The following is a 25,498-nucleotide window of genomic DNA, read 5'->3' as shown; positions in this document are numbered from 1 at the left end:
TGCCTTCCTTTTCATTGAATTCTAGGAAGTCTTTAATTTCTTTCTTTATTTCTTCCTTAACCCAGCTGTCATTGAGTAGTAAGTTGTTCAGTTTCCATGTGCGTGTCGGCTTTTTGTTGTTTCTGTTGTTGTTGATGTCTAGCTTTAGTCCATGGTGGTCAGATAGTATACAAGGGATTATTTCAATCCTTTTGTATCTGTTGAGGCTTGCTTTGTGACCCACTATATGGTCTATTTTGGAAAAGATTCCATGAGGTGCTGAAAAGAAGGTGTACTCTTTTGAGTTTGGGTGAAATGATCTGTAGACATCTATTAGGTCCATTTGATTTAGGGATTCTGTGAGTGCTTTTATTTCCCTATTTGGTGTCTGTCTAGTTGATCTGTCCCTTGGTGAGAGTGGAGTGTTGAAATCTCCCACTATTAAGGTATTAGGATCAATGTATGATTTAAGCTTTAATAATGTTTTATTTAAGAATGTCTGTGCTCTTGTATTTGGGGCATAGATATTCAAGATTGTGATGTCCTCTTGGTGGATTTTTCCTTTGATGAGAATATAGTGGCCCTCCTTATCTTTTTTGATTAACTTGGGTTGAAAGTCTATTTTATTAGATATTAGGATGGCTACTCCAGCTTGTTTTCTGGAACCATTTGCTTGAAAAACAGTTTTCCAGCCCTTTACTCTGAGGTAGTGTTTGTCTTTGTTGCATAGGTGTGTTTCTTGGATGCAACAGAATGTTGGATCCTGTTTCCTTAATCATTCTGTTAGCCTGTGTCTTTTTATTGGTGAGTTGAGTCCATTGATATTGATAGATAATAGTGACCAATGCATGTTAGTTCCTTTTGTAATGGAGTCAATGATCTAACCCTGTTTCATTGCTTGTTTTCTTTTCATTTTTGTTGGGACATTATCTGTATGCCCTGTTTTCTTGGGTGAATTTGTTTTCATTGGATTGGAGTTTTCCTTCTAGTATCTTCTGTAGGGATGGTTTGCTGTGTAGATATTGTGTAAATTTAGTTTTGTCATGGAATATTTTGTTTTCTCCATCTATGTTGATTGAAAGCTTTGCAGGGTATAGTTGTCTGGGTTGACATTTGTGATCTCTTAGAGTCTCCATGATACTTGCCCAGGCCCTTCTGGCTTTCATAGTTTCTGATGAGAAGTCCGGTGTGATTCTGATAGGTCTACCTTCATATGTTACTTGGCCTTTTTCCCTTGCTGCTTTTAATATCTTTTCTTTGTTCTGTAGATTTAGTGTTTTGACTATGATGTGACGTGATGTGTTTCTTTTCTGGTCTAGTCTATTTGGAGTTCTGTAGGCCTCTTGTATATTTATGGACATCTCTTTCTTTAAGTTGGGAAAATTTTCTTCTATGATTTTCTTGAAAATATTTTCTGGACCTTGGAGTCTGGAGTCTTCTTTTTCGTGAACTCCTATTATTCTTAGATTTTGTCTTTTCATAGCATCCTTAATTTCTTGGATATTTTGTGATTGGAACTTTTCTGATTTTACTTTTTCTTTGAGAGAAGTATCCATTTCTGCAAGTGTGTCGTCAGCTCCAGAGATTCTCTCTTCCATCTCTTGTATTCTGTTGGTGATGCTTACTTTTGTGGTTCCTGATCTTTTCTCCAAGTTCTCCAGCTCAAGGGTTTTCTCATTTTGTGTTTTCTTTTTTTTTTTTTTTTTTTCAATGCAGTTTATTCAGGAACATTGAACAATCCTCGGACCCCGGGGAAAGCCAGCCCACAGCTTAAATAGCCTCTGGGTAGCCAACCCAGGCGTGCCACGGGGGCAATGCAGATAGGTCCACATATATGGAAGCAAGCCAGATCCTCGGCCTTGGCCAAATGTGGAGTTGTTCGTGACAGAGAGCACTCACCATCGGGAAGGTGGAAGGCAGAAACCAGCTCCATCTTTAAGGCATAGCATTCCGCAGCTCTCTACAGTTCCCCCTTTTTGTTTTAGACGCATCAGTCAAGAGTAGAGGTCTGATCTCTGATATTAGAAATAAATTGGGACTTTGTACAGATGTTCATTTAGGTGTCATCCACCCAAAGAGCATCAGACCGTCCGATACCTTTTTCTCAGAGGCGGGACCTGGGGCATCAACCCGCATGCAATCAGACATGCTCTTCTCTGGGTCCAAAGCGGCTGACCCTGAGTGCAGTGCTTAGCCTCGCATCCTGAGCGTATCATTTTAGCTTTTTATGGTATCCAACCATGCTTGGGGAGAATGTCCTGCTTCAATGGCTGTAAAGGCCTGAATGATCATGGCTGCATCACACTGTTGTGAGACTCTAATCTTGCATATATACCACAGGCAAACCAAGGAGACCAACACCAGAAGGCCTGCTAACACTCCCATGCCCGCCCATTCCTTCAGATGATTCATGGCTGCAGCAATCCATGTTGATAATCCTGTGGCTAGTCCTGTGTCCACTCCGGTAGAATTTACTGTGACAATGGCCACTCTCAGCTGCTCCATCGTAGTATCAAATTCTCCAGTCCAATTACCTAAAATATAGCTTGACAATTGTTTAGACAGATTTGCAGCGCAGGAAAAATTCTCATGTTGTATGCTAGTGACACAAAGTCCAGCATACTTTCATTGACAGCCAGGTTGAGCGATTTGCCATAGGGTATCAATTTGCTCCTGCAAGAGGTCAATCCTCTGATTGAACCCCATCAAGCTTCCTTTTAGTTGAGCATTAATTCCTTTATGTACAACTAAGGCATGAGCTACATTGGCTAAATGATTATTCAGGGTTTGAGCAGTCTGCCCAGTATGACTCATGGCTAATGCCCTGGTGGTAGCTCCAACAGCCGTCAATGAGATGGTAGTAACAATGGCGGCTGTAGTTCCAAGATCCCTTTTCTGTCTGAAGAGAGTCATAGCGTGAGGGGCATCAATGGGCATAGGCACCCAGTGAGGCATGCGAGTAACCAGGGCATACCTAACTTTACTAGCATTCCAGCATTGGGCAAAAAAGCAAGTATCATTACCACAATTACTTGGCTCTATCTGGCTAATAATGAATAAAAATGGGGGATATAGACAAACAGGTGTGGGCTTATAGGGAATATTATGAGAAGCCTTAACCCCTCGTTGGAACATCCTGCGTCAGTTCTAGAACTAGCAGTGGTGGTGTCCGAGGTCTGAGTAGGTTCAGGAGACCATTGCCCCCAGGGGCGAGACGTGCTCCATGCCCATTGACTAACTCCATGTTTTCCTCCAATTTTGAAAGTCATTTAAGGTTCTTAAATTACTTTTTTCCCTTTTTTCTTAAATTTTTCATCAATTACACTTTATTCATTCTGCATCCCCCCATAAGCCCCTCCCTCCTCCCATCCCAATCCCACCCTCCCTCCTCCCTCTGCTTGCATGCCACTCCCCAAGTCCACTAATAGGGGAGGTTCTCCTCTCCTTTCTGATCTTAGTCTGTCAGTTCACATCAAAAGTGGCTGTATTGTCCTCTACTGTGGCCTGGTAAGGCTGCTCCCCCCCCCCCCCAGAGGGAGGTGATCAAAGAGCAGGCCAATCAGATTATGTCAGAGGCAGTTCCTCTTCACATTACTATGTAACCCAATTGGACTCTGAACTGCCCTGGGCTACATCTGTGCAGGGGTTCTAGGTTATCTCCATGAATAGTCCTTGGTTGGAGTATGAGTCTCTGGGAAGTTCCCTATGTTCAAATTTTCTTGTTCTGTTGCTCTCCTTGTGGAGACCCTGTCCTCTCCAGCTCTTACTATTTCCCAGTTCTTACCTAAAATTCCGTTCACTCTGCCCAACAGTTGCCCATCAGGCTCAGCATCTGCTTTGATAGTCTGAAGGGCAGAGGCTTTCAGAGGCCCTCTGTGGTAGGTTCCTAGGTTGTTTCCTGTTTTCTTCTTCTTCTGATGTCCATCCTCTTTGCCTTTCTGGATGGGGTTTGGACGTTTCTAATTCTGTTTTCATGCCTTGCACCATTTCTTTCATGTGTTTGAATTTGGATTCCTGTCTCTCTATGATGGCCTCTATTTCTTTTTTTCATTTCCTTCTTATATGCCACTAATTTTTCCTCTACTTGTGTATCTATTTGTTTGGCTATGTTTGCCTGTGTTTCTTTAAGGATATTGTCTATTTCTTCTTTCTTTGCCTCCAATTGACTGGCCATCTCTTTGAAAGACTTGTTCATTTCCTCCTTATGAGCCTCAAATAATTGGGCAAGCATGGCCTTAAAATCATTTTCCTGTGCTTCTGCTGAATTGGAGTATCCATCGATTTTGGGGTTTGCTGGTGAAGTCATGATGTCCTGATTTATGTTGGAAGTGTTCTTTCGCCTACCCCTGGCCATTGGCTTATCTGAAACCTTCCCTGTTTGTTTTTGGATTCTGCAGATCAGACTGGTGCTGTCTCTCTCTGGTGTCTGGAGAGTTCTTCAGGAAGCTGAGCACTCTCAGCGTGTGCTGTGCTGAGGACTAGCTGTACCTGTGGGAGGAAAGTACGCAGGCGCAAACGGGGCAAATGCAAGCGTGTGTGTGTGTGTGTCTGTGTGTGTAAGTGTGCGTGGATGAGTTTCTCGAGGGACAAAGTGATGGCTAATGTTGAACCCTTGAGTGTGTGGGAGGGGCTCTGCACTGTATATGTCGCAGGCGCTAATGATGATCGCAGCGCAATTTCTGGCATTAACTGCCTAACTCCTCAATTAGGCCCACAGGGCAGGAACTTCAATGTCCCTAGTGCCCCTCTGTTTCCCAAAGCGGGTATGTGGGTGGGAGGGGGGTTCGATGCCTGGCTTCTGATTTAGAAGGACCCAGGATCTGGGGAACTGCAGATTCCAAGGGTGCACTCACTTACAGGCAGGTCTCTTGGCAGAAATCTTGGTATCTGGGGCTCTCTGCTCTCTGGTTTGGCCCTGCTTCTTTGATGTGTTCCGCCAGTTCTGTGCTGCTGTCACTGCCAGGTTCTGAGGTCTTGCTGCAGCTGGAGATTTCAGGGTGGTCACTTCAGCAGGGATGGGGTAACCAGGCTCTCTGTTCTCTGGTTTGGCCCTGGTTAGTCTTAAACTGGAGGGCTGTGGTGCCCTGCCAGTTCAGTGCTGCTCTGCCGCCATGTCCCGCTGCAACTGGAGACTGGGTTGCTAGTCCCAATGCTTTCTGGGAAGTCCTGGGATCTCTTCGTTGTGCTCTCCAAGCTTGGGAGGCCCAGCGCCTGGTGTGTCCAGGTTGTGTGACGTTTCTGCCTGGTTTTGGTGAGTATATAGCATATTCTCTGTCACTGTGGGATTGGGCGGGCCGTACCGTCAGTGATGGTGATCCTGCGGAGCTAGTATGGTGTCTAGCAGATTCGTGTCCTGGGCGGATGGTGCAGCCGCTGCGTGAATCTGGGACTCCGGGGCACGTACTGCTGGCTTTTGTCTGCCGCTAAAGTGCTTGGGGCTCCGTCTCAGCGGCTGCATACCCCAGGCAGTTAGGTCTGCGCTGAGAAAGATGAGTCTGCTGTGCCGCTGTGCCCAAGGGAGTGCCGCAAGAACAAAGGATCATTTCTCTCCTTCCCCAAGCAAGTCTCCAGGGGCCCGGAGGCCAAAGTTTTCACCTCCTGCGATGTTCCCTGTTGTTCAGAAAGCCTCGCTGTGGTTTTCCTGGGTTGGGGGTGCTTCCATTCTCCAACTCAGAAGATCAGGTATCCCACCGCTCAGAAACTGTGTGTGCTAGTCGTCATCTTGGCTCCGCCCCCCCATTGTATATTCTTATTCTATTTACTTTTCTCTGTACATGTTCATGTGAGCGAGTGTGTGTGATGGATTGCACGGGGAAGTCAGAGAAAAGCCTCATGTCAATCTTCGCTTTCTGTTTTGTTTGAGAGAGGACTCCTTAGTGTTGACTGTCTCATAGACCAGGCTAGCTGGTCTTCGAGCTTCTGCAGATTCTCCCTTTCCCCCTCACATTTTTCACAATAGTGCTTGGACTGCAGATGTGTAATAACACACACCCAGTCTGTATTGATGCCCGTGTAGGCTCAGAGGGGTTTTGGTGTGGTAGTTTGAGTAGGTTTGTACCCGATAGACTCATGTGTTTGAATGCTTGGCCCATAGGAAGTGGCACTACTATGAGGCCTCACTGGAGTAGGTGTGGCCTTGTTGGAGGAAGTGTATCACTGTGCAGGTGGGCTTTGAGGTCTAAAAAAAATAATAATGTATACTCAAGCTATGCCCACTGTGGTACACGGTCGGTCTTCTTCCTCTGCCTGCAGATCAAGATATAGAACTTTGGGCTTCTCCAGCACCACTCTGCCTGCAAGCTGCCATGCTTCACACCATGATGATAATGGACTAAACCTCTGAAACTGTCAGCCAGTGCTAATTAAATGCTTTCCCTTCTAAGAGTTGCCTTGGCCATGGTGTCTCTTCACAGCTATGAAACTTGAAGACAGGTGGCTTGGTAACCCGATCACACCATATCCAAGGCTTTAATTGCATGTTACAAATATTCCCATGTTCACCATGGTACAGAGGTGGGTAAAACTCGATTTTATATTGCTTCACTGAGTAATAGCAAAGTGTGTGTACCAGTTGCTACAGGAAAAAAACAAAAAACAAAAAACAAACAAAAAACAAGGGTTCTCATGACCCAAACTTGGGTCCTCACATTTATGCAACAACACTTTTACCCACTGAGCCATCCTGCCAGATTTTCAGTTATTTTTAGCCTGGTTTCTTCTTTATGTTGATGAAGCTGTCATTGGAAGTAATTTCGGACCCACCTAGAAGCTGCATGAAAAATGGACATCTAAACTAGAAGTGTTTGAAGATCACAAGGAGATACCATATCCTTCCAGGTGTTGTGCTTGTGCCACTTCAGCAGTGCTGGCTGGCCATCCAGACCCATGGGTCCACCTGTCCCCACCTACCACCACAGGAGTTACAGACGCATGCTGCCATGCTGGGACTTTACATGGGCGGCAGGTGGTTGGGGATCCAGTCTTCAGGCTTGCCCAGAAAATGCTTTACCTGTTTGGCCATCTTCACCGGTGGATACTTTGATAATTCCCACAAGCGAGGAGACGGTCTATGTAGTAGCTTGTCATCAAAATCAGAAAGGTAACTTGCTTGATTTTTGTGTCATATGTCTCAGGTAGGGTGACTCTTACTGTGATGAAACACTATGGCCAAAAGCCAGATGGGAGCCAGAAAGGGTTTATTTTGCTTACCTTTTCATATCACAATTCATCTCCACCAATGGTCGGAGCAGGAACTCAAACAGAGCAGGGACCTGAAGGCAAGAGCAGACGCAGATGTCATAGACAAGTGCTGCTTATTGGCTTACTCCTTGTGGATTACTCAGCCTGCTTTCTGATAGCACCCAAGACCACTACCCAGGGATGGCAACCACCTATGATTGACTGGGCCCTCTCCCATGAATCTCTAATTAAGAAAATGCCCTACAGCCTTGCCTACAGATAAATCTTAAGGAGGCATTTTCTCAACTGAGGTTACCTCCTCTCAGATGACTCTAGTTCAGCACTTTTAAACCTGTAGGTCCATTACTTCGTTGGGGGTCAAAAGACCTTTTCACAAAGGTACCCCCTAAAGCCAATGGAAAACACAGATATTTACATTAGGATTTATAACAGTAGCAAAATTACAGTTATGAAGTAGCAACAAGGATAATCTTATGGTTTGAGGTCACCACAACATGAAGAACTGTATAAAAGGGTTGTAGCATTAGGAATGTTGAGAAACCTTGCTCTAGATTGTGTCAAGTTGACATAAAACTAGCCAGCATACCATTCATGGGTCCCATTCAAGTACTGGTATTGGTCCCAGTTAGGCTTTTTATACCCAGAATGATCCAATACATCATGAAATACTGCACTTAGTTTCATGTATTGTTTTTTGTTTTCACTCCCTACATTTTGGCTTATCTTCCTTGTCCTTGACACTCCTGATGTTACAGGCCCTTTTATAGAACGTCAGTGTGCTATGGTCTTTTGTTTCATTTTGTTTCTTACTTGGTACTGGCACAGACACTTTACTGCTGAGTCGGGCTTCCAGCTGTCTGTCAGTATTGATTTGAGCTTTATCGTGATTGCATTCAGTTTATGGTTCTTCTGTGGGAATATCTCAGAAGCAGTGCTACTGCTTTTCAGTGGATCCTCCTATCTGATTGTATTAATTTCTTGCTCCGATAGAATACTTCCTAAAATCATCTTTAGGAAAGAAGGGCTTGTTTTGACTCATAGTTTGAAGAGATGTAGTCCACAATGGCAGGAAAACATGGTAGTAGTTGCCCCTAGCAGCTTAAGCAGTGGTCGCCTGATCACATTTGAGAGAATCAGGAAGTGCAGAAATGGGAATGCTGTTACTCCATAGCTTATTCCTTTTTCCTTTTTATTCGCTCCCAGACCCCAGCCTATAGGAAGAGTCCATCCACATTCAGGAAGAGTTTTAGCCCCTCATTCAACCCTATTCAGACATGTACTTATAGACACACCGAAAACTATGCCTAAGTGATGACATAGACTTAATGTAGTAAACAGATAGGTGAAATTAGCCATGACACTAAGAGACTCAGCGAGGACCCTAGTGGACTGTGGCAAAATGTCTCTGGGAACTTAAGGGTCTGGCACACTGTGCTGTTCCTTAATTCCTGACTGAGGAGCTACCAACTACAGCTGACCTAAACTCCAGAAGTCCTAGCAGGGTGTCTTTCCATGGACACTTTCTTTAATTCCCTTCATTTCCAACTGCTAGTGCTAAGATTAAAGGAAGGAAAGAGAAGTGGGGAACACAGGAAATAAAGACGTAAAGGAGGGGATTAGAGACATAATTTATTAGGAACACAAAGATTTTATAAAAAATCAATGTTGAATTTTATCAAATGTTTTTTTCATATATTGAGATTACAGACTGACTTTACCCTTGATTTAGTAACACAGGTCTTAATGTGAAAATCACTACAAAAGATAGTATTGATGAAATCAGATCATTCTTACTTATATGGTTGAATTGAGTCCGATGATTTGGGGGGATTATTATTTAATCTTACCTTTTTCTTATTTTAGCGTCAGGTTTATACTAATTTTGGAAAATAAGTGAAGAGATTTCCTTTCTAATTTCTGCCTAAAAGAATTAAATGGCATGGAAATTATTTGATGTGAGGATGCCCGCTTATGAAAGCATGAGTTCACATGGTCATTTTGATGGGAAGGAAGCCCATCTCCATGGCAACTTTAAACACCCCTTCCATTGTCAGCAGTCTGTTCATTCTACCTCCTCCCGTAGAGGTTTAGTCGTGTGGATTTTCCTAGAAAATCATCTGTCAATGATATTCCTAAGTTTACTTTTGAAGAGAGTGGTGATGTTGAAAATTTCATGCCTTTAAGTTTAGAGCCCCCTTTAAAGTATACACTCTGTGTATCTACCTCCCTCCCTCCTTGCGTCTTTGATATTCCTCCTCACATTTGGAGCAGAGGTTTGTTTATTTCAGGAGTTTGCACGGTTTTCTGTGAAGGTCCAAGAATTGATATATGGGCTTTGTGGCTCATGTGATTTCTGTCAGAACTGCTAACTCTGCTTTACAACACAAGAGCTGTCAGACATGGGCAAAAAGGAGCGAGTGTGTTTCTGGTGGAACCTTATGGCAAATGCTAACATTTGAAATTTGTATAATTTGCATGTGCCTGAAGTACTCTCTATCATTACACTCTACTATTTCAAACTGGAAAAATAATTAACCTGAGTGTTAATAGGACACCCCCCCAAGGGCACCTCCCCATGGTGAGGTGGGCTTACTAGGCCACAGAGAAAGATTAGGAGAAAGTCAGGACTGTCTTATCCAGACAGTCCTGATGAGACCTCATAGGCTAAGGTCAGATAGTTGGGGAGGAGGACCTCCCCTGTCAGTGGAGTAGGGTAGGGACATGGGATGGGGGGAAGAGAGAGAGAGTAGAACCAGGAGGAGATGAGGGAGGGGACTACAACCAGGATACGAAGTTAATAAATTGTAGTAAATAATATAATAATAATGACGATAATTTTTAAAAATTAGGCACATAAAGAAAAGTGAAAAAATAAAGGGGTTATACATGAAAACCTTTTGTAAAGTGAAAAAAACAACAATAAAAAAACCGATTCATTAAAAAAACCTGGATTTGGCCTGAAGTTCCTACTCTATGCTATAACCATGAAGAAAAAAAGCTAAATAAACAGAAAACTCCCCCTTATAACATTTGTAACTAATTTTATGATCTATAAATTACATGATGTTTAAAATTTTAGTCATCCCCTCACCTACTTTTATTAATATTGGTGTTTTTTTTATCTTTTTGAACTTAGTGTTTAGTTTCTCTGCCACTATTTTTAATATATACTTGAATATACACCTGCCTGTACAGTAATAAAAGTCATGTCCTCATTGTGTGATTTTATAAATAGGAGACTATATACAGGGAAAAGCTTCTCTGTGCATCAGCAAGTTAGGCAGAATAACTTGCCCTCTCAGTGGAAACCATGACAAACAAGAAAAGCCAGACTGTATTGAAAGGTGCTAGAGAGCTAGGTAAACAGAAGGGAATCAACAAAAGGCTGAAAACCATTTAAAAGCCAGGAACCTCAAAGGACTTATCAAAAGAGTCAGAGTGCTCATGTCTGAACGAGACAGCTGCATCACTCTTCCCCTTTCCCACCTTTGCTTTGCTTCTAAGGCTGAGATCATCACAGAGGATAAAGAAGAAAGACTAAAAGTGACAGAGCCAGTAGACATTTGCAATGAACAGGTATTTGCTGAACATGACAGCACCACTGGGGACATGAACCCACAGCACTTGTGATTGCACAAGATCAGGCCAACCAAAACCCCAGCATGGATGGGAGAGGGGATCACAAAGTCCCATGCCTAGCTGAGGAGCTTTTGGAAATCTTTAGCTGCTGGGAAAGAGAGAGGGAGAGTCACTTTAGGAATTCAGCTACTAAAATGCTACCCATACTCAAGAAGGTGACCTTACATATACTGGCAGTAGTAAGGAGACTCAGCAGGGTTTTGTTCTTTTGTCTTTTTAAGGAGCATATTAAATTGGAAGGAAAAGTGATGGTGAAGATACAAGAAGAATTAGAGGAAGGGGAGGGAGGATGTATTTTGTCAGAATTCCTCAATGCATATATGACGTCAAACAATAAAATCATAGTTCTGAAACAAAAGTTTCATGGCAGACTTTGCATTGTTAGGGCCACATGCCAACTTCTTGTGGTCCATTATTATTTGTTTTGTGCTTAAAGTACCCCAGTATGAAATGAGAAAATGGGGTCTTTGAACAGGAGTAGGGATCCTGATTCCACAGCGAAAATGAACAAAGTTAAAACAGCAGAACTTGAAGTGGCCTTTGTGGGAGAAAGGAACTCCTGTGAGAACTTGTAACCTAGAAGCACATTTCACACTTGCAATCTGAATTCATGTGCTGTGTGGTTGAAAGATTTAAATTGAGAATTTAAAGTAGTTCACAGTCGATAATAGTTTCAGGTGATTGGCAGAAAGGCAATCCCCTCCTCCAGCAATATTATTTCAGGAAGGCCTAAAGAAAAGGTTGACACAACAACATATGAGTTCACATTTTAAAGTCATCAACAGTTATGAGAAAAAAATGCCCGAGAATCTTATGTAGCTAAGCATATAGATATGAACACAGATACTAGGATCTTGGAAGGAAAGGCTTGGTGTCTAAAAAAATGAACCAATATTCTAATACAATGACTGAGTTTTACAGAATTGTTCAAAGATACTTAGGTCAAAATATAAGAATCCAGTGATTCCAAAGCCAAATGAAACCTAAGAAATCTGTACAAAGTGCAATTTATTCTGACTTCTGAGGATAATAACCAGTTAGAAAAGAGAGATATGAATTGTGTTGACAACTGAATTTCTCTCAGCTACAATGGTAAGAAACTAGAAGGAGGAAAATTAAATCCTGGTTGTCCTGAGAAAACAAACCAGCAGAATAGTATGTCAAGAACCAGAGGGAAAATAAGACAATGATCACTTTCCTCAAGTGGAGAGAGTACATCTAATGGGAAGTGTGAGACGCAGAAAGCAGTTGTACTATGATAACAGTAAGAATGTTGACACACCTCCATGAAGCTCAGTCCCCAAAACTTGGTCACAGGTATGTACCTGCATGCCTGGCCACAGGTATTGTTTATAATTCCTCATGTTGATGTTTGTTTGTTTGTTTGTATTAACTAAGAACCTAGACCCTCCTACAGCACTTTTTTTTCTAGATCAATTTTAATTGCTAAATTTAAGCTTTACTTTGAATGTTACTTTTCTTGTCATCAGGACTAAATAATTAGTGACAGGAAATAACTTAAGCTGGGAGGGATTTATTTAGGCTCAGAGAAGGTATGGTTGAAGGCATAACTGAGTGCTGTTGGTGGCAAGGCTGCTTGCTTATATCATAGTAGACCAAGGAGCAGAGAAAGGAGAATGGTGGTATTCAGACTCCTTTGGAGCAAACTAATCTTTGATTTGCTTTTAATTGGCGATAGCTTTTGGTTTAGGGATAGGGGTCATGGGCCAATGTCTCCTTTTATCTCTAGGATGCAGTCTGGTGCAGACCTGTGTGGGCATTATGCATGCTGCCATATGAGTGCCAGCCTTGTTGGGTCTAGATGGCCTTGATTCCTTGGTGTCCTCCATCCCTCTTGGTGCTTACACTCTTTCTTCCTCCTCTTCAAAAGAGTTCCTTTAGCCATGAGGGGAGAGATTTGATGGAGACAACGTGTTTAGGGCTGAGTGTTTCAAGGACTGTCACTCTATGCATAATGTCTGGCTGTGGGTCTCTGTATTTGTTCCCATATGCTGCAAGAGGAAGCTTCTCTGATGATGGCTGCTCGAGGCATCAATCTGTGAATATAGCAGAGTTTTGATAGGAGTCATTTTATTGCTTCATGCCTTTAGCACAGTGGTTCTCAACCTTCCTAATGCTGTGGCTCTTTAATACAGTGCCTCATGTTGTGGTAACCCCAGCCATAAAAATTATTTCATTGCTACTTCATAACTGAACATTTTCTACTGTTATGAATTATAATGTATATATCTGATATGCAGAATATCTGATATGCAACTCCCAAAGGGGTCTCAACCCAGAGGTTGAGAAGTGCCGCTTTAACAGAACTGTAGTTCTTGGTTTTCCCTAGGTTCATGGCCTACCTAGTCTATGGTTCAGTGTTGAATATGGGTGCTATCTCATGGAGTGGGCCTTAACTCAAATCAGATGTTGGTTGGTTATTCCCAAAAATGTTGTGCCACTATTTCTTGCAGACAGGTCACTGTTGTTGATTGGCTGGTTTCTAGATGGGTTGGTAGAATGCAAAGTGTTATCTTCCTGTACCACGAATATTAGTCCATCCGGTGAAGGTTCTAGGTAGGCGCCAGCTTGATTTCTCCATGTTCAGTGAGTTGTATAGGTGTCTTCAGCAACAGGGCCTTCCTTCCACTTTGTAAGGGTCCACAAAAAGCCTTGACAACAGCCTGTTTGGGGTTTTGGCCAACAAGTAGATTAGATGTAAACTATTCCTGGGTTACATCGAGGAACTTCATTTAGTGACAGAAGTTGTCCAGGTCAGGCTCTTTATTTGGCAATTTTATTTAGAACTCCTTCATGTATGTACATATTTTAGGAAGTTTCTACTGTATAAAGTTTCTATATGACCCTTCAAATGGCCCTTAGTTTTAGTGTCCCTCCACGTATTCTCTCCTTGTTTCCTCTTTCTCTCTGATCTTCCGTCCTATTCCCTCTATCTCATCCATTCGCAACTATCTATTCTTTCCCCTTTCCTATGATGATCATTGCTTACTCTACACCTAACCTCTGTGGTTCTTGAGATTGTAGCTTGGCTGTCATTGCCTTAATAACCAATATCTGCATATAAGTAAATACAGAGTATATCTGTCTTTCTTGCTGTGGGTTACCTCACTCAGGATGGTTGTTTTATGGTTCCATTCATTTACCTATAAATTTTATGATTTTTATTTTTTTACTTTCTTTTTTTATTTATTAATTACACTTTATTCATTTTGTATCCCCCCCATAAGCCCCTCCCTCCTCCCCTCCCAATCCCACCCTCTCTCCCCTTTCTGCATGCATGCCCCTCCCAAGTCCACTGATAGGGGAGGTTCTCCTCTCCTTTCTGATCTTAGTCTATCAGTTCTCATATGATTTTATTTTTTAAATGGCTGAGTAATATTTCATTGTGTAATGTTCCACATTTTATGTGTTCACTTGTTGAGGGACATGTAGGTTGTTTCCAATTTCTCACTGTTATGAATAGCACAACAGTGAATATGGCTAAGCAGATGTCTCTGTGGTAGGATTAAGCATCCTTTAGGTTTATGCCCAAGAGTGATACAGCTGGATCTTGAGGTAGATCAATTCTCATCATCCTCAGCAACTGCCACACTAGTTTCCATAGTGGCTACAAATTTGTACTTCCACCTGCAATAGATAAGTGTTCCCTTTATTCCACATCCTTGCAAGCATGATTTGTCACTGGTGTTACTGATCTTAGCCATTCTAATGGCTATAAGATGAAATCACAAAGGAGTTTTGATTTGCATTTCCCTGATGAGTAGGAATGCTGAACATTTTTTTCAGTGTTTCTCAGCCATTTGAGTTTTCTCTATTGAGAATTATCTGTTTCTACTGTACCCCATTTTTATTTTAGTCATTTGTTTTCTTGATATCTAGTTTTGGAGGTTATTTATATATTTTAGATATTGGTAAAAATCTTTTCTCATTCTGTAGGCTGCCACTTTGTTGGAATTACATGACTTTACCCCGCAGAAACTTTGTATTTTCATGAAGTCCTGTTTATTAATTATTGATGTTAGTGGCTGTACTGTTGGTGTTCTATTTACATAGTCCTTTTCCTGTGCCAATGAGTTCAAGGCTACTCCCCACTTCTCATCTATTAATTGTTGTTCTTAGAGACTGTGCTCCATTTGTTGGCTTCTAGTGCCCTCTCTTATTCTTAGGAGAATGGGTTGACCTTGCTTGCCTGGTAGGGAATGCTTCTGAGATACTGTCAGGTGTGGCCACTGGAGGTTCAGGTTGGAATGTTTTTCTTGACATTGGGAGCTAAGCCTTTGAGAGGGAGATGAGCTAGAAAGGGTGGGAAGTTGAGGGGATCCACAGGGAAAGGCAGGATGTACCACCAGGATCTGTTTATTCTCCTGGGAATGGGTTCAAAGAGGGAGGATAGGCCACAGTCAGTGGTCTGCTACAGAACTGGTAATGAGCTTAGATGACTGGATTTGGTGATGAGGAGGCAGAGTGAAAAGCTGAAGGTCACCTAACTACTTCCCTGGTCTATCTGCTTTCATAGCTCGTAAGGCTACTGGGTTCCTAGGGAATGCTTGGGGTAATTGCAGGCTAAGACAAAGCGATGGAAGGGGGACAAAGGGTGTAGTGGAATGTATGTATGGTTGTTGGAGATGCGGCCAGAAAAGGAGGGTTTTATACTACAGATTTGGGGTGAGACTAGGGGATTGGATTTGAAAGAGAAGAAGGAAAGTGAAAGTCTGAAATTCACCTGCCTCATTCTCTGGCCAGCAGTGCTGGCAGGTTCCCAGGAGGTGCCTATGGAAGTTGGAAACTGAGGTGAAGGAATGGCGTGGTACAGGAGGCGGTAAGTTCTATTTGTCTTAAACTTTTCCCTTTAAGGGTCTTAGAGTTCCTTGGTTAGGTTTGGAATTGTTTCCCTGATTTCTTTCTCTGCCCATTTACTTTTGGTACATATGGAAGCTACTAGTTTTTGCATGTTAATTCTGTATCTTGCCACATTGCTGAAAGTGTTCAGTATTTCTTTTGTATAGAATCACATCACCTGTGAGTAGACACTTTGGCTTTTTTCTTATTTGTATCCGTTTTATTTGCTTCCCTTGTCTTACTGTTATGACTAAGATTTCTGATATTATATTGAATAAGAATAAGAAAGTGGATCCCATTTTCTTATTTTGGGTTTTAACAGAAGTGCTTTTTTAATATTTTTCAGTGTTTAAGTGAACACATAAAATGCTGACGACAGGTATGTCGTATATTTACTATGTTAAGATGTGTTTCTTCTGTTTCTTCCAGGCTTTTATCATTAAGGAATGTTATATTTTATTAAAGCCGTTTATATATCCTTTGAGATGATCATGTGATTTCTGTCCACTTACTTGATGCTTAGATTTATCAGTTTATGAAATTGAACCATTCTTTCATCTCTGGAGTAAAGCCAAGTTGGTCATTATGGATGATATTTTTGTGTGTTCTTAAATTCAATTTGCAAGTGTTTTGTTGATAATTTTTACACCTGTGTGTATCAGAGTGTTTGGGGCTGTAGTTTTCTGTGTGTCTCCCTTTAATTTGATTTTTAAAATCCATCAGTGTGACAATGGCTTAATAAAAAAGGTTTGTTACTATTCCTCCATTTTCTATTTTAGGATGTAGTTTGAGAAAAAGCACTGGTACTGTTTATTTCTAGAAATCTGGTAGAGTTCAGCAAGTATTTTGCTTGACCTGGACTTTTTTTTTTAATATAATTCAGAGAATTTGTCATTGCTGTTTTGGTTTATTTGCTTTTTATTGACTTGAGGGGGAGATTTGGAAGAAGTTGGGGAGAATATGATTAAAAGATATTATGTAACAAATTTTATCAATACTAAAAATGTTTATATTTTTCAATTCAGTGGAATACAAGTCTAGAAAGTTTTAAAAGGATAACCCCAATACTTGGGATGTAAAGGCAGGAAGATCTCTGTGAGTTGAAGAATGCCAGCTTGGTTTACATAGTGAATTTCAGTCCATCAAGAACTACAAATTGAGATCCTATATACTAAAAAAAATGTCTTAAAGTCTGTCCTTCAGACTGGGTAAAGAGCATACCATGAGCTTCATGATAAGAATTTGATCTCCAGGAACAATTTGGAAGGAGAGAATGACTCCTACAAGCTGTCTTCTGACCTCTGTGTGACACCATGGTACATGAACATCTCTGTCCTACAAACACACACACACACACAGACACACACACAAAGAAACAAAATAAATGTAAAAAGTGCTCTAATAGTTTGTCTGAATTTCATTGTTTTCTACAATGATGTAGTCCCTTTTTTGTGAGCATGTTGAAAATAAAACTCTTTTAAAAATTATTTATTATTATTATTGTGGATCAATACAATGTATTGATTGTATACAATGTATTTTGATTGTATCAATCCCCATTCCAGTTCCTACTGAACATTCCCCGTTACATCTTCTTCCCAACGTAATGTGTTTTTAAGAAATAACACCAATTCTAATTATTGCTTTCTGTACATTCATGGAAATGAAGTCATCCTCCAGACTTGGGTAAACTACCAGGGACCACATCCCCGAAGAAAAATGACTTTCCCTTCTTCAGTGACTGTCAACTGCCAGTATTTTCTCAGCTAGGGGTGAGGTCTTTTGTTCCCATCTGCCATCCATCTGGGGGGTTAACTCCCTTGATCTTGTGCGATAAGCTAAAAAGCTGCTGTGTTCATGAGTGAAATGACCCTGTCATGTCTAGAAGACAAGGATTTGCAGCAGTCTTTCCCAGCTCTGGGCTCTTATAATGTCCCACCCCCTTTTACAAATTATTTAATTTAGATCTGTTTTCCCTTGTGGTTTAGTTTATTGATCTTATTTAACTTTTTCCTTTTTAATATAAAATTTTAGTTAACTCTTTGAGTTTCATACATATATACGTAGTGTATTTTGATCATAATTTATCCTAACTCCTATCCATGACTCCTCCCAAATCCACCCCCATGCCTTCCAACTTCATATACTCTATTATATATATATATATATATATATATATATATATATATATCCATCCCTGAGTCTGGTTTGTATTGCATTTGTGTAGTTGTGGCTCTATCTGCTGGAGCATAATTGAGTTACCAGCAGCTACACTCTTAAAAAATACTGACTGACCTTCCCTTCCAACAACCATCAACTGCCTGTAGCTCCTCTGCTAGCAGTGGAGGGCTTGTGGGTGCCACCAGTCCCAACCCCAAATCTTGGTTGGCTTGATCTTATGCAGATCCTGTATAGGCAGCCACAGCTGCGATTAGTTTATGAGTGTTACTGGTCTGATCATGTCTAAAAAACACTGTTTCATAATCCTCCCGCCCTCTGGCTCTTAGAATCTTGTACAGTGTTGTCGGGTCTTTGAGGGGAAGCTGGTGTGATGAAGATGCCCATTTGTGGCTAAGAACTTAACGGATACTTTGTTTCAGTGATACTTTGTATTTTGCTCATTTCCATTTCATTAATTTCTGTCTTGATCCCAATTATTTATTTCTACAAACTGATTTGGGGTTTGACTTATTCTTGGTTTTTCAAAGCTCTCCCTTGTTAAGTTTTTGTTTTTGTTATTGTTGAGGCGTCTGAATTTTTAATGCAGCTTTTTATAGCTATAAACTCCATTTTAGAATGCTTTTTTGTATTCCGTATGTTTTAGTATATTGTGCTTTCATCTAAGTTTTGCAAGTGAGTTTGCATTGCTATACTCTAAAGCTGGAGATGAGTAAGCTCTTGCACTCAAGATACTTAATTTCTTTCTCTTTGTCTTCCTCTCTCTTACCTCCCTCCTTCTCTTTCTTAGATTTATTTTGTCTGTGAATATTTTATCTGTACATATGTCTGGGTACCAAGTGTGTACCTGGTGGCCATAGAAGTCAAACGATTCTTCTGGAACTGGAGTTACAGACCATTGTTAGCTGTCACATGGGTGCTGGGAATTGAGCCCTAAACTTTTGGAAGAGAGTCATCTTCTTAGCCTACATGAAGCCATCTTTCTTACTGTCTGTTTATGAATTCATGGATTTCTCTTTAGTGCCATAAATCTCTGTAACATTTTCAGCTACTTTGTATGCACACCTATTCTTCAACTTTAACTGGTTTCATAATCCTTTCATTATGAAACTGCCTTCTCATATCTTTGTGTCCTCTTTCTTCTTTCTCACTATAAATCTGAGTAAATATAGTGAGTACTGTCTATTTTACAGCCCAAATATCATGCTATCTTGACATTTTCTCTACCAAAACACCTTAGTCTACTATTTTTAATTTAAATTTTTGGACACATGAAGAATTTAATTAGATCATTTTCTCAAATACAACATAGATGGACCTTAGATGGATTCCTGATAGAGTCCTTATTCCTCCTCTGAAACCTCACAAGCACATTTCCTACTTCCTGCTTTTCTACCAGTGTAAAACCTTGGCTATCGTATTATAGGGTTTCTTGTCCACAGCTCTGGTGTTTCCATAACCTATGAGCCACACAGTTAGCTTTATTGCAGAGATAGCCCTTCTTCTCAGTATTAGTTGTTTTCTTCACTGCTGCAACCAAATACTTGACAAGAAACAACGTAAGACAAAGAAGGTTTTATTTTGCTCATGAACAAAGCAGATACACTCTATCACAACAGGAAGTTTGGTGGCAAGAATGACGTGGTTGAGGAAATGAAGAGGAGGTTGCTTACTATGTCTAGGTGAATCAGGAAGTAGAGTAAAGATAACTGGCAGTCAGCCAACAGTTTTCTTTTTCTGTTGTAATTTAGTCTAGAGTGAATGATATTAATTCACTCTGGAAATGCCCTCACAGACACCCCAAGATGTATGGCTCTTTGGTGACTCTAGTTCAAGTAAAGTTGAAAGTGAGCACTAATCATAAGAAAGAAAGGGTTAGTTAATATGACCTGGAGAGGACAGGAGCTCCACAAGGACCAAATATATCTGGGCACAGGGGTCTTTTATGAGACTGTTTCTCCAACCAAGGACCATGTATGGATATAACCTAGAACCTCTGCTCAGATGTAGCCCATGGCAACTTAGTATCCAAGTGGGTACCCTAGTAAGGGGAACAGCAACTATTTCTGACATGAACTCAATGGCAGGCTCTTTGACACACAGAGGGAGGAGCAGCCCTCCTAGGCCACAGATGAGGACTTTGCAGCCAGTCCTGAAGATACCTGATAAACCAGGGTCAGATGAAAGGGGAAGAGGTCCTCCCTTATCAGTGGACTTGGAAAGGGGCAGAGAGGAGATGAGGGTGGGAGGATGGGAGTGGGAGGGAATGATGGAGCAGGACACAGCTGGGATACAAAGTTAATAAACTGTAACTAATATTAAAAAATTAAATATTAAAAAAAGAAAGTGAACACTAACCTTCACAGTCTAGAATGAATAGTCCTATACTTGGGGATTAAGTATTAAAACTCTGACAGTCAAATAAGATGGCTTTTGGTAAAGGTTCCAGCCTGACAACCTGAGTTTGATTCTTGGACCCAAATAGTAAAAGGAAGGAACCTAACTGGACCCTGTACATATGCCAAGTCACATGTGTATAAACTCATGTATGCACAATACATAAAATTCATGTTTTTGGAAAGAAATGAACATTTTAATTCATATTTCAAAATATAAATGAAAAAATCTACACCATTTAATAATGCTTTTTGCATGCTCTATTTGATTTGGCTCTTGCAACAGTCTAATGAAATAATACTGTTAGAAGCACTCTGATCTAGACATGAAGAAAGCATGCTAAAAAAACTTTCCAGAATTTCCTCTGCATAGACACAGCTAAGGAGTGTGAGATCTATTATCCAAGGCTAGATCACTGTCTGTACACTTCTAGCCCACTCTCTGGTATTCTTCACATATTACTGAGCCCCAGCACAAACGTGCAAAGCTGACACTTGTAGAATCAAGGGGATTGTTTGTTTGTTTGTTTGTTTGCTTGTTTGTTTGTTTGTTTTTCAAGAGAGGGTTTTCCTGTGTGGCCTTGGCTGTCCTGGACTCGCTTTATAGACTAGGCTGTTCTCCAACTCACATAGATCTGCCTGCCTCTGCCTCCCTGAGCACTGGGATTAAAGGTGTGCACCACCATGCCCAGCTGCCAAGGAGATGTCTTAATACACACAATTGTTTTTGTTTTTGAGACAGAATCTCACTTTGCAGCTCTGTCTGTCCTTGACCTCACTATGTTGACCATGCTGGCCTTGAATTCAGAGATTCACCTTCCTCTGCTTCCAGAATGATAGGATAAAAGGTGGGTGCATCCATGCCCTGCCACATACCAAGTTTTAGTGAAATGTGTTCTATACCCAGGATATCATATATGTCACTGCAAACTCTCTGGGCCATGTATTAAAGAACAATATCATTATTAACTATTAATAATTCCCAAATAGTTCATCTTAAATGACATTCTCTTTTAGTTGTCAACATTTTCATGATTAATTGCTACTTCATCTTTCTTTAAATTTTGATGATAGACTATTGATTTGCTTTTGCAAATTCTAACTCATTCTAACATCTACATTTCATTTAATACTCATTTGTATAGAAGATTTGAATCTTATGCTAGAATGCTAACTTCTGTAAATACTAGATATTCATCTTAATATGCTGTACTGACTTCACAGTTTTCAGTGAAAAATTATCTGATTTAATTATTTTTCCATCAGCTTATATTTATTGAACTCATCTCACTCAATGTATATTATAATAGTATCTTCTTTGTGCCAGATTTTTTTCAAAAACGTACAAAAATCTAGTAGTACGAGGACCTGTTCTGCAGGTGGGAACAGTAAGTCATGAAGGGAAACACCACCGTAAGAGTCAGTATTTGAGCCTGGGCTGGCTGGCATGTTCTGTGCTCACTGCATTATTGTGCCCCTTTGCTGGTTGGAGTAGGAAACATTGGGAGGTGTGTATGTTTGACGTTCCTAGAGAAGATGTAGCAGTCCGCTAGGTTTTAAAGGGCTGGTAAAATATAGGGAACCAGAGAAGAACCAGCTCCATAACGTGTTTAAAGCCAAAACACATACTTTGTGGAAGGCAGTTCCATAGCAGCGGATGAGATGTACTGAGAGATACAACTTCACAGGAAAGATAGCATACAACTATGTCACTATTGAAAAAACAAAAACCAAACTTTTGATCCCTGATGGAAGCTAATTTTAGAATTCTGCTTTCTCCAGCTTTGTGTTAGCATACTCTTGATGCTCCACCTCAGTCACAGTGTTAAAACAAAGACAAAGCCAAGAAGAAGAAGGAGAATTTTCCTGATAAGTTTCGTTGGCATTTCCCAGGTAGACATGGTGGTGGCAAAGTTATGCTCCAAATATTTTCCTAGTGAGACATCATCATAGATGATATGCTGCCACCACTAACCAGCATTCAGTTGCTCTCCTGTTTGTCTTAAACTCCTCAAACTGCGGAAGTCAGATTGGAGGCATGATGTACTGGGAGGCAGTAACAGGGAGGCAGACTGAGCCTCAGTGAAGGGGCAGGCGGCCTGGTGGTTCAGATAGAGCTTAGACAAACTGTTTTTCTATGAGAAATGTTAATACTCATCTCTCTTAGTACATAGAGGGGAAAAACTGTTTTGTTTGTACCTTAAAATTGTACCTTATGTCCCCTTTGCTTTTCAGTGTTTGACCTTTCTATAGCGGTACTGTAACTATTCCATTTTTAAAGGGGAAGTCAGAGATATGTCACAGAGAAGGAAAATGAAATTTTGCATCAGGTGAAATTTCTGCATAGATATTTCAGAAGGATCCATAATTCTGTGGCTGTGTACAAATGATCCATTTTGTTAATCTGAATTTCGAGGGTCATTAAAATTTTTTTTCTTCTCTGTGGAGTAGTTTATTACTTAGAGAGAGGCGGGGAAGCCAGTTTAAAACCAAGTAAGGGAAGAAAGCTGACAAAAACATAAATTAGAGGAAGAACTTAATTTAAAAAGTGTCAAAAAGGATAGATAGTCTTAGTTCAATAATAAAGCCTGGTTCAAGAGCCTTCTATCTTTAAATAAAGCATTCAAGAACTCTATTACCTGTATACAACCAATCTTTGATTTCCAATCTAAGTCTATTTTTGCTTCTTGTGATTAGCATACAAATGTGAAAAAAGAAAAAAAGTGGATACATGCGTGACGATTAGGACATGCCTTTGCTTTAATGTCAGTAGTCTGTCAAACTGGAGGTGATGAAATGAATTGCTGCTTTGAAGGCTTCCCTGTGGTAAATCCTTTTCTGAAAATGACTCCTATCCATCTCCTTTTATTTTCATCCTAAGTTCATCATACAAACTGCAAGCATATAAGCATGTATTTGTTTTAAATGAACTAAAGCACGATAGCACACAGCACCTGGATAATATGTGTAAACAGCACAGCGGTTTGTGTTGCTTTCTAGTAATGCCATCCTTTCTCCCAGCCAGGGCTATAGAATGTGAAGCTCTATGCGGCCAAGTGTAACAGTCTCCATACAAGAGACTGAGAAATATGTTGAGGCCTGTCTAGTGTTAATGCCTGACTCCATTCACAAGAAGAACTGAGGTTGAAGAATTCTGCTAAGAGTAAGTCTTTTGAAAGATTCTACCTGCCCTACATCCTCTATGAAATCAGCATCCTATTTACTTTTCTATGAACAGACAATAAATTCTCCGATGTTACTGTTATTGTACATTTGCCAGTACCTTCCTACAAGCATTTGCTTTTAGCCTTCGCCGGAGTCTTTCAAGGCTCATCCTCTGACTTGCATCCTCAGGCGTGAGCTATGTGAAGACTGCAAGTTGCTGGGAACTTTGTCCAGTGTGAAAGGCCTTGCAGAAATAGAGGGCAGACCATGACGTCTGTGGCTGCTGACGGATGGCCCCATTTACATCAAAGGCAGCTATTATGCATGAAACCGCTCAAGCGTCATTTGTTTCAGGGAGTTCAACCAGTCAATTTTTCAGTTCCTTTCTGGTTCAGGGTCAGACGCAAATGAAGAATCTCAGGTTGCTTTCATTTTAGGTCAGTGATGCTTCCCAACTTAATTATAGCAGATTTGTTTAAAGAGTTTCCCACTTACAAACTACACCAAAATGTACTTTGTTGTGTGTTTCAGAGAGGCCACAAGGAAGTACTAACAAGGCTAGAGGCCAAAAGGTATTATATATGAATCCACCTCAACTTACCTGTCCTAAAACCCATGAGGCAGTCAAAGTTGTAAGCTGGTAAACATGAGCAGTGAAGAGGTAGATACAATTTTCAGGTTCACACTGAAGGCAAGGTGCTTGAAACTCCACATGAGATTCAAATGGCACTAGAGTCTGGTGCCAAACAATAGTCTTTTTCCACTTAAAAAACATGGTTCAGATAATCAAGTACAAGGAATAACTGATGTCTTCTTGGAGCACCCTCTGGTGTTTATTAAGTTTTGTGCCATGCATTATAGTTTAATAATTAGGCACTATTTGTAAATAATATATTATTTAATCAGTAGAATAACCACTGGAGGAAAACATTATTCTGCTTATAAGTCAGGAAACTATGTATTCACCAAAATTAATTAAATTTCCTAGACATGAAAATACAACAAAATGTGTGTGTGTGGGGGGGGGATGTGGGACTTATTTTCCAAGTAAAGAAGCCTGCAATAGTCATATTCTCAATAATGAAAAGAGTTATATTCTCATAAAGAAATTATGAGTGTTCTGCTCCTAAAATATATTAGGGGAATCTCTTTAGATGTTTCAGCATCTGAAACACAGAATTTAAGGTACAGAAGAAAAGCAAATAACTGCTATGTCTTATTAAATTCCAGTGTTCTACAGTAAGGGTTGAAACTGTCATAGGACAATATTTAATTTGACAAGTCCTATGGGCCTATTTGTTCATAGAAAAGAATCTAGAATTACTTCATTATGCACAGATCTCATATCTGAGACTTTCATCCTTTATTCTAAAGGAGGAGATTGAATTGATGGACAGCCTAATTTCTAAGCATTAGTGTTTTGGTATTTAAAAAGCTAGTCTTTGTGTTTGTTTGTTTGTTTGTTTGTGGAATGAGTAATTGTAGATGGTCCCATCATTTAAAAATACTCAATTGTAAATCTGAATAAAATAAAATAAAAACTCAATAGACACACAATGGAGCTAAATGCCTTCTTCATATTCCCAGGGATCGCTGAAACGATTGCTGAGCCAAGACTTTTCCCTATAGAATAGTGCAGTACATTAGTAGTGCATTCATTTTATGTTAATAATATTCTGTAGCCAGGGTGTGAAGATTTTATTTGATAGGCACACACCTGAAGCTGTTTATGGTAGTAAGTACTTATACTTAGGCAAAATAATAGCTACCAGATCTCCGAGCAGGTATTATATACACAGAAACATATTTAATCAAACATATCCAATGATATGTATTCATGGAAACAATGTAACCAGTTCTGTTTGTCTTAACCCTGTCATATGATGAAGCACCATCTGGCATCCACACACCAGCACCTCTTACATCTTTGCAGTTATGGTGGAGGGAAAGGGACATCATTGTTAAAGCGTATAAATAGGAAACTCTTAAGCACTGTGCAGAAAAGGGAGGTTTTGTTTTGTTTTTAGTAGCAATGCGTGGAGCACTAAATGTTATCACTGGGCTTGTTTCTAGGTTCCACA

At 40.5% G+C, this 25,498-nt stretch overlaps 1 protein-coding gene across 2 annotated transcripts in view; it reads left to right on the top strand.

The window, feature by feature from the left end:
• The window catches only part of LOC110557746 (ST18 C2H2C-type zinc finger transcription factor), a 340,314-nt gene that overhangs the window by 122,935 nt on the left and 191,881 nt on the right, over positions 1 to 25,498 (top strand). The window contains exon 1 of one of the 2 annotated variants that reach the window (XM_060385907.1): positions 23,317 to 23,415. The exons of the other annotated variant lie outside the window; for it this stretch is intronic. The gene's annotated coding sequence lies outside the window, so the exon portion shown is untranslated. Of the gene's footprint in view, positions 1 to 23,316; positions 23,416 to 25,498 lie in introns of those variants that run through there. 2 annotated transcript variants of the gene reach the window in all.

This window comes from Meriones unguiculatus, chromosome 6 (genome assembly GCF_030254825.1).
Source record: "Meriones unguiculatus strain TT.TT164.6M chromosome 6, Bangor_MerUng_6.1, whole genome shotgun sequence".
Classification (NCBI taxonomy): Eukaryota; Metazoa; Chordata; class Mammalia; order Rodentia; family Muridae; genus Meriones; species Meriones unguiculatus.
This window is presented reverse-complemented; position numbering and strand designations above follow the sequence as displayed.